At 38.3% G+C, this 16,421-nt stretch overlaps 1 protein-coding gene across 7 annotated transcripts in view; it reads left to right on the top strand.

Moving 5' to 3' along the window:
* TANC2 (tetratricopeptide repeat, ankyrin repeat and coiled-coil containing 2) overlaps positions 1-16,421 on the top strand; it is a 376,797-nt gene that overhangs the window by 108,119 nt on the left and 252,257 nt on the right. Inside the window, exon 1 of one of the 7 annotated variants that reach the window (XM_034416169.3) lies at positions 12,532-12,782. The exons of the other annotated variants lie outside the window; for them this stretch is intronic. The gene's annotated coding sequence lies outside the window, so the exon portion shown is untranslated. Of the gene's footprint in view, positions 1-12,531; positions 12,783-16,421 lie in introns of those variants that run through there. 7 annotated transcript variants of the gene reach the window in all.

The raw sequence follows: 16,421 nt of genomic DNA, 5'->3' as shown, positions 1-16,421 counted from the left end.
ACTGAGTACCAATAATTCCTCTGCAACTGTGGCTCCGCCCACCATGTCCTCGCTCCGTCAGTCTTTTTCATGAAGCAGATGCTGATGAGACTTTAATACCGTTCCAGCCACGTTGTTCCACATCCAATTCATCACCATAGTAGAATAATAATAACACTGCAGAGGAAACATGAAACAGAAAGAAAACCCCCCACCATGGCAGGGATCGAATGGCCAAGGGCGGGCCTGATTGTCGTCGCAGTGAGCATAAAAGGGACGTTCAGGTAGGACAACGTCCATTTTCCTGACTCGCTGCGATGACAATCCTACTCCTGGGATATGCCCAAGTTCCTTAATCCTGGGAGGGAGCCGAATCCATCCGCTGACCATGGTGATAATGCTGCACAAATGAGGAAATGGACGACCAAGTGGCTGCCCTACATATTTCATCTATAGAAGCCTGGGTAGCCCATGCTGCAGAAGTGGCAACACTACGTGTTGAATGTGGTAAAATCCCACCGGGAGCTGATGCACCTTGTAATTCATAAGCTTTACAAATACAGGCCTTAAGCCATCGACCCATTGTGGCTGAAGAAACCTGGCCACTAACTAAATTATGATCATGAGGGATCAGAATAATGTCCCCTGGCCAAGTAACCAGATTTGACTGTTCTGGGATCAGAACTGGCTGTGCCGGATTAACCGATGGTTGAGCAGGGTTAGGTAAATCAGACATGGCAGGTAATTGCTTTGTTTGTTTGGAACGCTTAGCCTTATCAAACTGACGTTCCAATGCTTTGTGCCTTCTAAGAGCCATCTTATCCATCACCAACTCCTGTCTAGAAGCTTTAACAGGGTGTGATTCTGCACCAACTATCCCCCTAGTCTTGGCCTTCCTCTTCCCAGCAGGTTTGGGAGATGGGGCCCTGGTTGGGGAAATCTCTTGCTCAATGTTCGAAGACAAGTCAGAATCAGACATAACAGAGATGTAAGGCAACGAATAAAAAAACAATATATAGGTCACTTCCCTGAATCTGAAGATGTTGGTCACACAGCGGAAGATATGAGAAGGGAACCAGGCAGAAGGAACGGCTGCCACACGGCTCATCGCTTCAATTGCGGTTGAGCAGGAAAGGTCGTTTGTTTTGGCCAATACAAAAGGCAGAACTAAAATGGCGCTGAATAACGGCTTGATAAAATGGCGGCTCAGTCTAAGTAATACAGTGTTCAGGCTGAGAGTTGGCAATGATATTACATAGGAACCGCCAACACTTAATGAGGTAAACGACAATAAATCAACTAGAGCCAGTGGAAAATCTTTCAAGCAGCGTATTCTTAAAGTTGTAATTAAAAAAAAATACAACGATGTTCTTAAATGTTAGAGCCTCAACTGACCAACTGTCAGCTGAGGCGGGCGTTCTAAACCGCCGAGCAACGATTTTTTAAATCAGTATACAGTGATCTCCCGTAAAAACAAAGCCGCTATAGCCTGACAGTCAGCGGAGGTGGGCGATTTAAACCGCTGTACAGCTATTAACACAATCAACAGGGTATGCCTTTAATGGCAGTGACCCTGGAACGTTCAAAGACAGGAGAAGCAATTAGATCTAATTAGGAAGGCGGGAATCCTCAACCGCCGTAAAATACACCTTCGCCGTCAACAGGGTATGACTGAATGACAGGGACCCTGGAGCCGCTGGTACTGAAAACGAAGGCAAATTGCGCAAGCAGAAAATATTCACCACCACTACACACTTTCACAATCCACAGGGTATGTTTGCAATTAACAGGGACCCTGGAGCCGCTGAGAAGCAGGAGTCGCTGCGAAGATGAGGGCGGTTATGCCGGCATGCTGGAAACCAGCTCTCTTGCCGCGGCCAGTAAAATAAGAATGGATGCGAAGTTAGTTGTCAAACCTCAAAATGGCTGTTCAGAAATTGAAATAATGGTTAGCACTCTGGATCCCCAGGCGCTAACCCACTTAAGGCAGCAATCAGTCTCTCCCACGATGCGCAGCACTCCAACAAAAAACGTAAATTGATGACAGGAGAATTTTTTTCAGAAAAAAACCTTTTAAATCTCTATGTTGAAATGACAGCAAAGACACTCAGTCTATTCCAATCTACTGAGTGAAAAAGACTGACGGAGCAAGGACATGGTGGGCGGAGCCACAGTGCAGAGGAATTATTGGCACTCAGTAAAACCAATCATACTGCTAGAAACCCAGGAGTAGGATTGTCGTCGCAGCGAGTCAGGAAAATCAGACCATCTGTATGAGCCTTGCATAGTAATTACTAGTTTTGACTTTTAAAGGTCTAATGCTTAGCATTGAAATACTTGTAGCATTGCCTTTTCTGCTGAAAGAAAATTAAATGATTTCGAAGTAATGACAGCATTTATCAATGACTAGTGAGCTTACAATATAAAATGTTTGCATGTATATATGGAGCCATATGTATATGGTACAGTAGTTAAGGTATCAGACTAGAAATTATGAGATGGTGAGTTACAATCTTGCCTTATGTTACTGTTGGCAGTCACTTTTGTCATAAGGAAGGAAGGAAAGCAAGCAAGCAAGCATTTAATATTTTGAAATGCTTTCAAAATATTTTTTGTTTTTGGAATCTGTATCACATTACAAATTTTACACATATTTTCTCAATAATATTTTTAGGATCAAAACACTACTACTATTTAAGTTATTTTTATTTAGTTTTTTTCTAACATATTTTCAAGAATTAAACTCTTCCAACATTTTAAAAAAGTGTACCCTACTTTGATTTGTCAAGTCATCTGCAGACCTGGATATATTTGTAAACTGCAAAAAATAAATTATACAGTCACCTTTGTATTTCATATTATTTTAAACAAAACTCTGATTGAGGGCCATAATGCTACCCCAGAACCTCATGCATATAAACCACTGATATTCACATTTAATACATAAATAACAATGTTACTCTGTTAGAGAGGAAAGAAAGAAAAAGGGATAAAAAAAAAGATTTTGAATGGTATTGTTGTATGTCTCTAAGAGAAAAAAAGCAGTATACAGATTTTGAAAATAAATAGCTGTTCTAAAAATGTTTGTGATTTGTGTGCGTCTGTCTGTCTATATCTGAGAAGTGCTATAACATGTTTAGGAAGAAGGTTTTGCTTTGCAGGATATGTTTTTTCTTTTTCTATAATTGGAGGAACCCCCTCCAATAGTGAGATGAGGTATCAATCATAGTTCCTAAGAAAAAATGTAAGCTTCACTCTGATGAGCCATTCACTAAGCAACATGCCTTCTTTGATGTTCAGTTTTTATTTAAATTACTACAGGTCAGAAATTATCAGAAGACCCTGACTGCAGAACTTAAATTATTAAATTATATTAGATTTAATGTACTTCAGTTTCTTAAAACTCAGTCTTTTGCATATTTACAGCTGATACCCTTAGAAGAAAATTACTATTTCACATTCAGGTCTCATTCTTCATCTTAAGTATACAGATATCCCCAGTTAATGTAGACCTGGAATTTCTGTTTCTCTATTGTGGGTGGAGACAGCAGCCAGTGTGGGTAGTACTCGCCCAATCAGCTTGAAGGACTGAGTCTGCCAATAAGTTTAAGTCCCGCCTTTGTTGCCAGGCAGGCCAGCTTTTGACTCAGTCCTTCAGTTGGATGGGCGTGTGAGTCTTTTGCTCTATCCTTCTATCTTTTGGATTTAGCTGTGTTAATTGCGTTTCTGGTGTTTTTTGACCTTGATTTGATTGACTACAGATTTCTCTTTCCCCTCTCAACTTGGCTGACTTTGGACTGTTTTCTACGTTTGTGACTGTATCTCTCCCTCTGCTTATTCCCCGCTGCTAACTGTCTGGTGGCTGGGTTTTTTTTCTCCACCGCATTCCCCGCCTGGGGAGGTCGGCTTTCTCCCGAGGGGTAGTTTGGTGCCGTGTTCTTGCTCCTTCAAGATCGAACGTTTCAGTGGTTTTTGCCTCACCACCCATTGACAAGGGCTGTTTCTGTCAGTGTGGCGGCGGTGGCCATTTTGACTCGCTTTTCGAGCCGCTACTTCTTCTCATTGACTGAATTGTATCCTGTGCTTGTTTGAAGCCTTCAACAGCGGAATTTCGCCTTTCCTTGAGTCATCTCGGGCGTTTTAGCCCTCTCCTCCTGCGCAGTGCTTCTACTGGGATGTTTTCATTATTGCGGAGCGTTTCTGCTTGGGAGCGCCATCCTTGCTTGTACGGAGCTTCACGCTCCCGTTCTGACCAGCTGACGGTCTCTGCTGCTATTCACCTTGCCAGCATTGCTGATAATAATCCCTTGACGCTGAGACAACTTTGGAGGGCAAGCACAGTGGACTCATGGCTGCCTGCCATTTTGTTTCGCTTGATTGTTGGCGTGGCGGCCATTTTGTGTCTCTTTGGTACTGACTGCATCAACGGCTAGCTTATGGAGCTTTTGCGCTCCCGTTAACTGCACCAGCAGCTGCTTTGTGGAGTTTTTTGCTCTCCCGTTGCCCCCTTGGCCTGCTTACGTCAGTGGCTAATTAGTGGAGCTCTTGCGCTTCCGGTTGTGTCTGGACTAGCCTACCATTGAGCTGCAGCCGATTGTGAGTTTCCTTGCGCTCCCCTATCACAGATATATTGTGCTTGGTTCCCTTTATTTGCCGCAATGCCAAAAGCCCTGGCTAAATCTAAACATGGCCGTACAGCCAGTGCCACTACCCATGGCCAATCAGACTCTGGGCCTGCTTCCCAGCCTCCGGACAGGGTGGCCTCCAGGGAGCCATCCCCATCTACGCACCCTTCGCGGCCTCACCACAAACCCCACAGACACGGGGTCTCATCAAAAACCGAGAGGCGAAGGGACAAGGTTTTGACTAAGCTCTGCGAGAAAGCGAGCACCAATCTTGCTTCAAAGAGTGCTTTAGCCTCTCCTGTTATTGACAATTCGGTTCCTGCGGCTGTTCCTAGACCCGACACACCGGATCAGTTGTCCCTTCAGGACTGTCCTGTTACTATCTCGACATCTGACCTGTGGGGTTCAGCCTCCCCACCTCAACCGGCAGCTTCGGTTCCGGAAGTTTCGCAGACCGCCTCCACTGTAACTACTGTGTCTATTCCACCAGTAGCGGTTCCTTGTCAATTGCTCGGTGAGGTCTGCTTATTCTGTTTCTCCTGAGTGGAGAGTCACGGAGGGCTCCCAAGTCCGGGCTCCTGACTCTCCTACCTGCTGTCACCCGAGCCAACTATCAGCCTTGACAGATGCTGATTACAGCGATTCTGCCTTGTCGGACGATGAGAATTTACCTCAAGACCAACCGGCCTTTACCGGACTCTCCACAATCCTTGTTTAAGTCCTTACTTTTCAAAGCCGTCAACACCGCTCGCTTGTCTTCTCCTGCTGCAGATCCAGTTCCTGCATCTTCCTCTGGTTCCTTAGATCCTATGTTTGCGGCGCCTGCCAGACCGATCACGTCTATTCCTACTCCTCCTCTATTCTTAGATGTGGTGAAGTGACAGTGGTCTTCTCCAGGTGCTGCGCCCCTTCCTTCCTTGAATGATTGTAAGAACTTTCACGTTGCCGACGAGTTGGATTCCCTTCTTCAAATCCCTTCGGTTGACACCCCTATTGCCGCCTTGTTGCCCAACGCCAACGTTCCGGGAGATCCTGACGAAGGTCTTCGTCCAGACGAGCGACATTTGGACTTGGTCCTTCAGAGGGTGCATCAAGGTTCCGCCTGGGCGATCAGAGCAGCGACTATAGCATCGTTTTTTAATCGTACCACTTTGCTTTGGTTACGGCAACTGCAAGAGAAGTTGCCTCCTGAGGACACAAGGGCCAAATCATTTTGTAAATCAAGTCGTAAAGCACAAATCATTTGGTAAAGCACTATGTAGCATATGTAGCATAATGACAGCAGTTCCAGGACTAACTGGTTGCCATTGTTAACAAAATTCCACACTGCCATTAAGCAACACTATCCACATGGCCACCATTTGCAACCTCCTGCTAGCTTCTCTATTTACTTTGCTTTTAGGAATCAAGCCAAGAAGGTTGCAAATGGTGATCATGTGACTGCACAACTCTCTAATGTCCTCATTGTGAGCTGGGTGCTAAGTGTGGAAGCTATAATGGTTGGAACTTTGAGAACTGGTTGTAAGTACCACTGTTGCAAGTTAGAACAATAGCAGAATGAGTAGTCATTAAGCAAGGAACCGCCTGGAACTGCCCAAAAATGCGATGTGTGGAGGCCAAAAACATCCGAAGGGTGGAGGTGGGCGGGGCTACATTCGGTGTATAAGATACACCCAAATTTTCACCCTCTTAAGGGGGGGGGGAAGGTGTGTCTTATACTCCGAAAAATATGGTAATTGCTTTCATCTTCCTTTATTTTTTATTGTTCACACTTCTATAATGAACATTTTTGTTTGACTTTTGTACATATTTTTCTAAAGGATACTTATTACCTATATGCAGGAATTTATGTATTTATATATCATATTTAAAAACCACCCATCTTTCTCATGGGTTCATGGCTAACTTCATATCCTCCCTCATAAACCAAAGGAAGAAACATGCAAAACTATCTTCAATCCTTCTCTTTCTCTACTTCTTCTAACAGGTATGCACTTGTTTGTGTGGAACAATATGCAGTTTGATTCTAAAACAATAGCATCATTAATAATCCCTCTTCACTATAAACAATGATTAATATTCATCTTAATGAAGATATTCAGACCTCAAAGTAACATCTCATTGGGCATTTATCCAGCAAACTCTATCACAAGATTTCTGTAGCTCTGCATCTTTTAGCACAATAAAGAGATGAACCCAATATTTCTGGGTTAATACCAATATTATATAATATAATATAAAATACCAATGACTAAAGAGGCATTGGTATTTTACACTCACAGAATTTGATTGCCGTTTCTTGATTTTGCTTCTTTTTTCAAATTGTTCTACTGATTTGTCTTTGCACTCTACTAAGTCATGGAATTTGATGACTTAGCATAGGTATTTTGTTTACCACTAAAAACATCATTGCACACAATTTTGTGAGATATCTTTCATTGGATAAAACGTTCAGGTTTATGAGCTTGATACTCCACTCACTAACATCAGATAATTATCCCTTGAACCAAATATTGTATAATCCCCTCCAATTATAGATAGACCTTGATTTAAAACTGTTTGTTTAGTGACCGTTCAAAGTTACCACAACACTGAAAAAACGAGTTATGATGATTTTTCACACTTATGACCATTGCAGCATTCCCATGGACACATAATCAAAACTCAGATGCTTGGCAATTGGCTTATATTTATGATATTTATGGAGTCATGTAATCACCTTTTGTAAATTTTTGATAAGCGAAGTTAATGGGGAAGCCAGATTCACTTATCAACTGTGTGACTAACTTTTAACAATTGCAGTGATTCAATTACAACTGTGGCAAGAAAGGTCATAAAATGGGGCAAAATTCACTTAACAACTGTTTTACTTAGCAAGAGAAATGTTGGGCTCAATTGTAGTCATAACTCAAAGACTACCTGTATTTCTTTTTTAAGTTAATACAAGAATGCAAAAATCAAAGCAAAAATGCATAAAATTATAAAAGAAATTAAAACTATCTCAGCAAACCAAAAACAAACATTTGAAGTGCAAATTAATAGACACACATTATATGAACTCTTGGTTGATTGAGACAGAATATAAATATCTGAAAATATTAAACCCAGAATTAATACTTACAATTACTTTTGACTGAAATGGAACAATGCATTTAAATAAAATGTTAATTTCTGTGTCCCCAACAACATAAGTACAGTAAGGTAATTTTTAAAATGTTATTTCTAAAATGTTATTTTTTGGTTGCAAATTATGTGTAATTGTTGGTTAAGTAAAATATGCAATAAATACACACACACACACACACACACACAAACACAAAAGTACTTAAAGAATTTTGAAGAAAAATAGAGAAGCAAACAAAAAAGGCTTTCTGGTAGGCCCCCTTCTTTTTTTTACCATTAATTACTACTTGGATATTTTTGTATTTTACTTTAAACATAATTATTTATATGTATTTGGATCACTTTAATTGTTGTTAATATTTTTTTTAAAATCTTTTTTAATGGCCATGCTCTATGTGTCTATTTGCCTTGATGAGTGATGTGTGCATAGAGGGAATCTTGCATTATTGTCATATACAGCCACTTCACTGAAAAGAAAGTGCAGTTGTGCATGCATAACAAAACAACTGGGATCAACCTTTGGTATGATCATCATAAAAATGTGACTGGTTTAATTATTTCAAAACAAAAATTAATAAAACAAACTTAATTATCCACATAGGCATTCGACAAAGTAGACCACAACCTACTTCTTCGTAAACTAGAAAAAAGTGGAATAGATAGCTTCACTACCAGATGGATTTGGAACTGGCTGACAAACCGTACTCAACGAGTAGTCCTTATTGGGTCTAAGTCTATATGGAGAGAAGTAAGCAGTGGGTTGCCACAAGGTTCCGTCTTAGGCCCAGTATTCTTCAATATCTTCATAAATGACTTAGATGTGGGAATGGAAGGGGAACTCACCAAATTTGCAGATGATACTAAGCTGGAAGGAATTGCTAGCAGCCTAGAAGATAGTCTCAAGATCCAGATGGATCTTGACAGACTTGAATACTGGGCCCTATCTAACAAAATGAAATTCAATGTAGAGAAAAGTAAAGTCTTACACTTAGGTAAGAAAAACCAAAAGCACATATATAAACTGGGGGAAACCAGGTTTAATAGCAGTGACTGTGAGAGGGATCTTGGAGTCTTAGTGGACAATCAGCTAAATAGGAGCCAGCAGTGTGCAGCGGCAGCTAAAAAAGCCAACGCAATCCTAAATTGCATTAACGGTGGGATACAATCTAGATCAAGTGAGGTACTAATACCACTCTATAAAGCCCTAGTAAGACCACAACTAGAGTACTGCATCCAGCATCCATCTCAAAAAAGATGTTGAGACTCTAGAAAAAGTGCAGAGGAGAGCAACCAGGATGATTAGGGGACTGGAAACTAAAACATATGAAGAATGGTTACATGAACTGGGCATGGCTAATCTAGTGAAGAGAAGGACCAGGGGAGACATGATAGCTGTCTTCCAATACTTGAGGGCTGCCACAGAGAAGAGGGAGAGTCAAGCTCTTTTCCAAAGCACCTGAAGGTCAGACAAGGAATAATGGATGGAAACTGACCAAGGAGAGATTCAACCTAGAAATGAGGAGGAACTTTCTGACAGAACAATCAACCAATGGAACAACTTGCCTTCGGAAATTGTGGGAGCTTCATCACTTGAGACTTTCAAGAAAAGATTGAACTGCCATTTGTCAGGAATGGTGTAGAGTCTCCTGCTTGAGCAGGGTGGGTGTGGGTGGACTAGATGATCTATAAAATCCCTTCCAACTCTGTTAATCTGTTAAACTGTGTTAGATTATGGGTATTCTCAACCCAAAGGCACAAACTCATGTCTCAGTTTAACTGTAGCAACGAGGTTGATTGGGGGTTGCTGCTTAGACTGAGAGGGAATTCCTATCACATGGGGCTCTATTTACTTTTCAGTTTTAAAATGTAATATCTATGTTTTATTTTATTTTAATGTTTCAAATATCACCCAATTGCATTTTAATCTGGTTTTGGCTGCATTGAGGAGTATTGTAGATCTTCGAACTTCCAGTTGGCGTCGCGGCGAGACAGTCAGGGAAATAGCGGGCTCTGATGAGTCCTGAAAAAACCCTGGCTGCCGAACCACCGCCGATGGGTCTGCGGACTGAACCTGTCCTGCAGGGACGGGGGAAGAAGAGGGGTGCATTGGAAGACCGAGAGGAACAGGCAAGTTTCTCGGAAGTCAGCAGGAACCCTCTGTGAGTCGGTGGTGGCGGGGGGTGGTGGCGGCAGCCATGGTGGCTGCCACGAAGCTGGGACAACAAGGCAAGAAAAGTGCTGGAGGAAAGCGAAGTAAAATGGAGCCTTTTGAAGCCGGGTAAGTGACAACAGCCCAGGCTTGTAACAACGTTTGGAGCTATATTAGTAACTAGAAGACCCCTAGCCTAAAACAGCGGCTAAGCAACAAAGGGGCTTTGGAAAATTTTTAAACTGTAACTTTAAAGAACAAAGATCTGAGAAACAACTAATTTTGGAACAGAACTAAGAGATTTAATTTAGAGATATGGTAAAAGGACTAAACACTTTAGAAGTTTGAATTGGACTAAGGGGGGGAAAAAAGAAGATTTGATACTTTTTTAACTAAAAGAAGAAAATAAAGTGGATGGTTATATAATAAGAAATAAAATGGAGTCTTGCATGACTAATGGGAAATGTGGATTATAGAGAGGCACCATCTGGCGTAAAGAGGAACTTTGTAACCTCCCTTTGTTATGAGAACTTTGAGCTCTACAGAAGAAAAAAATGCTGAACTGTGGAGGAGGATTTTTCTTTCCTGACTGCAAGCAGCTGGACTTGGGTGAAAAAAGGAATCTACAATGGAACTCCTACAGTTGAACAAATAATAATTTGAATGTTGGCGCAGGAATAGAAGAAGGATTAAGCCCAGCCTTAAAAGAAAGAGATTTGATACATTATATCCGGAATAAAAATATGAAAAGAGATTTAATTGGATTTATGGAGAATAAAATTAAAAACTTGGAAAAATAGAAGGAAATTTATGTTTGCAGACGAGGAAATGAAGATAATGTGATTAAAAATAAAATAAAGTAAAGATGATTGTAATAAAGGGAGGCTTTTAGAGAAATTAAGAATGTTAAATGAAACTAATTAATACATGTAAAGAATTTGTAGTTCTCGTTGTTTATGACAGGTTTTATTAGTATTTAGAATTTCTCAAAGCATGAATAAAGAGAATTTAGACCAACAACTGTCATTTAGGAATGGGAATGAAAAGGCCAAATTATTGTTGCAGATGGATCATTGAATTTGAGCTTAAAGCAAAGAGATGTTTAGGAATCTGTCTTAATAATCAAAGACTCTTAGTTGTTTTAATGGGGACTATCTTAAGTTACAATAAAAATACAATGTTAGTTACATTATGAGAGGTTTCTGGGAAACTTTACCCAAATTTGCACCTATCATAGAGTGGTCTTAACAGGTTTTAATAAGCGTTGAAAGCTAGCTTTCAAGTTCACAGATAAGCAGCAGTATCCAGAGAAAGACTCCCATCACCAATATCTGGACAACACTATGGCCTACAACCAGCTCAGGAGAGTCTAAAATCCAGCAATAGCTTACTTAGGTTGACGGAAGATTTGAAGAATTTGAAAGCAGAGTAGATCTATGGGAAACTATAAAGAACCAACATGAATGGAACCAATGGAGGAGCTGGGACTTGGGTCTAACAAAAGCTTGGAAGTAAGGAAATCATTGAATAGACTGCACATGGGTATAAAATGATTCAGAGACACTCTGAACAAATGGGGCTATCTGGTTGCTTCTGCTTTTTGCGATTGTGGTAACATACAGATGACAACACGTGTATACCTTCCCTTGGTGCCCCAGTCATGGCAGTGCAACAGAGCACAATCTTGCTAGTTTCTGGGCAAGATCTATTTAACTTATACATATCTTAGTCTTGTATTTTTTATTTTAAGTTACATTATATAGTATGCTTATTTTAATTGTGATGCTTCTGACATGAATAAAGAAACAAGGTAGCTATAATGCTTTAAGTGATTTGTTTATCTGAAAATTTATCCATAGTAGGTATTTTTCTGATATATTTATTTATTGAATCTATGCAAATTATTTTAATTGGTAGTACTGTAGCTCTGCAAAGTGACTTATAAATAGTTTTAAATAAGTAAATAAATAAATTACTGGCATGCATTATTCTCACAACGAACTAGTGATGTAGTTTTGAGATTGTAACTAGCAATGGAAATTCACTGGGTCTCAAGAAATTATGAGGCATAATCTTATTTTGAAACCAAATATAAACTATTACAAAGAAATAGTCTTTATTCTTTGCTTATTCCATTCCTCATTTGAGTTCCATTCCATCAAACTCTCTTAATTGTCCTGCTGAAAGAGCTGAATACAAGTAAATGGCTGCCATTCTCTTCAGTGGGGAAAAATGTTGCTCCTCTAGGCACTGCTTTTTCTGAAATAAAATAATCCATTCAGCTCCTAAACAGAGAATATCTATTTGGAACATACTGCATTTTATTGCAGAACATTAAGATGCAGACTGTACAATTTTGCAATTTGTACATTCCTTAAATCTTCTCAAAAGGACAGCTATTTTGCAAGTATATTATAAATGCTAAAGGGTTTAACAATGGAGGTTATGTTAAATTTTTTAAAAAAAGATTGATTATAATCAAATAAAATAAATTGATTTGTGGTGAATGCAGTTGTGTTGTCATTTCTATAGGAAATGTGCTGCCTTAAAGCTTTTCTTTCTGCCTGCAATCTTTTATGTGACAATTTTGCTACAGATGCCCTCAGGGATGATACTGGTTTATTGTCATGCAATGGGTTAAAGAAGAATGAAAGTGGAACACAGGCGTTCTGCTGAGAAAACGTAAAGGCGCTGCCTGCAGCTGTATGGCTCTACGTAGGCACCTGTAGGTTTCAGTGTGTTTAATGCATAGACTGCAGTATGAGGCTATCACTGACATTTGCTGACTCCAGTATACTCCTCTGTCTGCTGCCCTGCCAGCTTCTGCACCATCCATGAGACAGGCAAAATGGTGCAGCATGTTTGAAGCTTCCTTAGGAAACAATAACCATCAGTATGCAGCAGAGGTAGGTGAATGGTTTTATTTAGCTGCAACAGAAAGAGGGAGTGTAAGACTTTTTCATTTATAATGTTAACCAAAAATAATCCTAGCAATACTGTCTTTTTCTAATCTTGAATTTTGTGACAATATTGTGACAAGGTATACTGACAATATCTTGATTATGTACAATAGATCGGCATGCTACTTATAAAACATGTAAGAGTATGTTTTGGATAATTTATCTAGCATGTTTTAAAAGAAAGACTATAAGCATGCAATATCATTTTTATAAATTGTTATGCTTCCAATCACAATTTTTTTGAGATGTATGTAAGATAAGAAGAGGTGAAAGAAATAGAATTTAATTTTATCATAATGTGAATAGTGAAGGATTTTCTGTTGAATTAGCCAAGGAAGGACACAGCAATCCCGAAGAGTGAATGCTGTAGCTATTTTTAACAGCTGCAATATCAGGTTTGCATTCCAAATGCTCGACATTTGTTTGACACTTGTTTAGTGTTTATTAATTATGTTTGATGAAAGAAATATAACCAGATCCAGCTTTATGTTTTTGCTCAAAACACATATTTTCAAAAGCTGTAAAACATACAAAAATTTACAGCAGCCTGTAAAGTTACAATTAAGAAAGTCAATAGAAAAAGAATTTTAACATTGGATTTAAATGTGGATTTTTCTGAGCTTCCGATTTCAGCATACCTCACAAGCATTAATAGATGCTAGTAAGTGTAATGTGCAAGAAAAAGATAGCTAAACTGTCTGAAATGCTAATTAATTGTATTTTGAATGTAGCAGATTGTGGAATCTTCAGCTTATGATCCAAGTTTGTACATACATAATTGAATAAGAATGATTTCAGCAGTGCTGTGTCATAAGGCATAGCGATGGGAGGAAAAGGAATGCAGACACTTGAATTTTGCTTATAGTAATGTACTGCACCTTAACTTGTATAATATCTAAGATTAATTATGTTTTTGTGCAATGAACTATTGGTGGAATAAAAAATTAGTCATGTCAGAGATGAAAATGTAATTTTTCAAAGAACATTTTTGTTACAGGCTAGTTTATTGGATTTTTATATTAAAAATTATTAATGCTTTTTTCATTTCAACACCACATATCACAAGGTTCCATCCTATATCTAGAAATTTGATCCTGCATGGTATTATGTGGGCAGTATATTTGAATTTATTAATACAGAATATTAGTCTTATTAACTCATCCATTTATTTCAAACAGAGGAAGACACTTCCAGTCCCTTAAATTTAAATCACAGACTATTTTTGACAGAATTGTCAGTGTCATATCTCTGTTCTAGGTTTAGATGAATATTATTACTTGAAGCAACATATAATTCCTCTGAATGGCTTATATTTGTTCTAATTATTAAGGCTGTGCCATGTGATAACTTCTGAATACCTTAGTGTCTCCAAAATGTTATGTAATTCTTATGATACGTTGCAGATGAAATTGAGTACTGTACTATGATCGAATCTATAATAATTCCTTTCAAACTTCAATCATTTGTAAGAAAGACATATTTCTTTTAGCCTCTAAAATATCAATGCTTTGCAATGACTTTCTCTATTGTAGACTGTACTACATTTAAGCTGAATTCAGAGATGCTTTTTCTTCATTATGTACTGCTGATATTTCATATATTTCTGTGTTGCCATGCTATTTTATAAACAAGTATGTGCATGTATATAGTGTCTTTAAAATACAGGATGTAAATGTATGTTTGAGATAGATTAACTGAGAAGAAATAGGGACTGTCAACAGTGACACCTTTTTAATTGGCATTCTCACAGCAAGCTATTGCAGTCTGAACAGGTGGAGGAAAATGTGTGTTGGCCTTGACATATTTATTATAAGGCAGCTGAAGCAATAAAATATACTACTTTACTAAATACATGAACATATTTATTTAGAATATTTTAAACTATATGTTTAATACTTTATGCAGCAGTAGATTTTGTTTTGGAGTCATAGAATAAAAATCCATTATGTTACAGAATCTGCTGTTATATGCATGGATGGTTGTGCAATTAAGTGCATATTTGTAGCTATTTTTGAAACAGTCTAAATTGTTTAATGTAAATTGTTTGATGCAACGTGTTGTTTTAATGGTTATTTTAAAAATAATATAACATTCTAATAAGGAGATAGATAGAAAGATATCTGGTTGATAGTCTTTCATGGTGAAAACAAAATGGCTGGTTATTATTGCTGCAAACTGCAGATGAAAAACTGGCTGCAATTAACTATCTTTTCGGTAAGGGAAAGCAACAAGATAAACATAGACAATATATTTGTGTTAAATATTTGCAGGGAATAAGGATAAAAAAATTTCTTTAAAGTGTAATATTGCATAATTTAAGTACTAGAGATGCATTTTAAAGTTTGTCAAACATTACTTGGACTAATATTTTTTTGTTTTATGCTATATGCTTTTATTGACTTTTTCAGAACAGATCCTTCCATTTAATTAAAAGAAATGTTAGGAATTGATGCAAGTAGTATCCAAAATACTGTCTACTAATACACAGTATCCTGTAAGGAAAAGGGAAGAGCTTACAATACTGACACTTACACTTAGAGGATTGATTTTCTTTGGTTTATATATAGAAGAAAATTTGTTCTGAAAATAGTCCCCTGGTTTCAAATATAGAAGGAACTTCAAGACATTATTGTTGGAGGGGATATTTCTAGACCCCAGTTTCTAGCTGACTTTAAACTGATAGTTGTTCCTCTGCTCTGACAAAGCAAGTATACAGTATGAGTAAAGATGATCATGAAGCCACACCCAGCAGCTTCATAGCATTTATGTAACCTTATGTGGCAACCTGTGAATAATTTGATACTGTCTATCTCCAGGCATAGTCATATGTTTCATTTTTGTTGCTTCCTAGATTGGTATTCAAGACTAGTTTGTCTTAAGCTATTGACTAAAGAGAGATTTTCCTCAATTGTTGGTTTTAAGTGGTAATAAAAAATGTACAGTTCTAATTTAATTTTAAGTAGGAGTAGATACTTTCTCTGTTGTATATCTCTCTATGAAAGGTGATATACTTGATTTATAAAACATGTATTTGTATATAGATTATGACATATACAATCACTGCATTTTCAGTTAAAAACATTGAGGGCAGGAGATATGGGATACTGTATTGTGCTACTTTGAGTTACTAGCCATTTAGGGTGTGAAAATATGAAGTGATATTTGCTTTTCCTCCATTCAAGCATAGATACCAAACTTTTCCTCTCACCATCTCCCAACTTTGCTAAAAAGTACAGCATAAGTTAGAGAAGAAATACATGATGAAACAAGGAAACAAGGAAAAGCCATATACATTTTATTAAAACATTATTTGTACATAGAAGATACTTTGGGATATAACTCTGCTTTACTTAAGAAAACCATTATTTATGTCTTTCATGTTATACTTCACAATGTCTGTGTACCTTTTGGAAGAAAGTGATTTGTAGTAGCTGCTAGAAAATAAGCTGTGATTTGCTCCAAATACTGGCACCTACCTGAAAATACAGTTTTGTTCTCAAAAAGATTTAGGATTTATTCCTTGAGTCCTGCAGGAAGTGGGAGAGGGCGCAGCATTTCCCCATCTGCTACCAGACCCAATACGTG

This window comes from Pantherophis guttatus, chromosome 4, assembly GCF_059756535.1.
Source record: "Pantherophis guttatus breed Tessera chromosome 4, ASM5975653v1, whole genome shotgun sequence".
Lineage (NCBI taxonomy): Eukaryota > Metazoa > Chordata > Lepidosauria > Squamata > Colubridae > Pantherophis > Pantherophis guttatus.
Note: the sequence above shows the minus strand (reverse complement) of the source record. Positions and strands in the feature narration are given on the sequence as shown.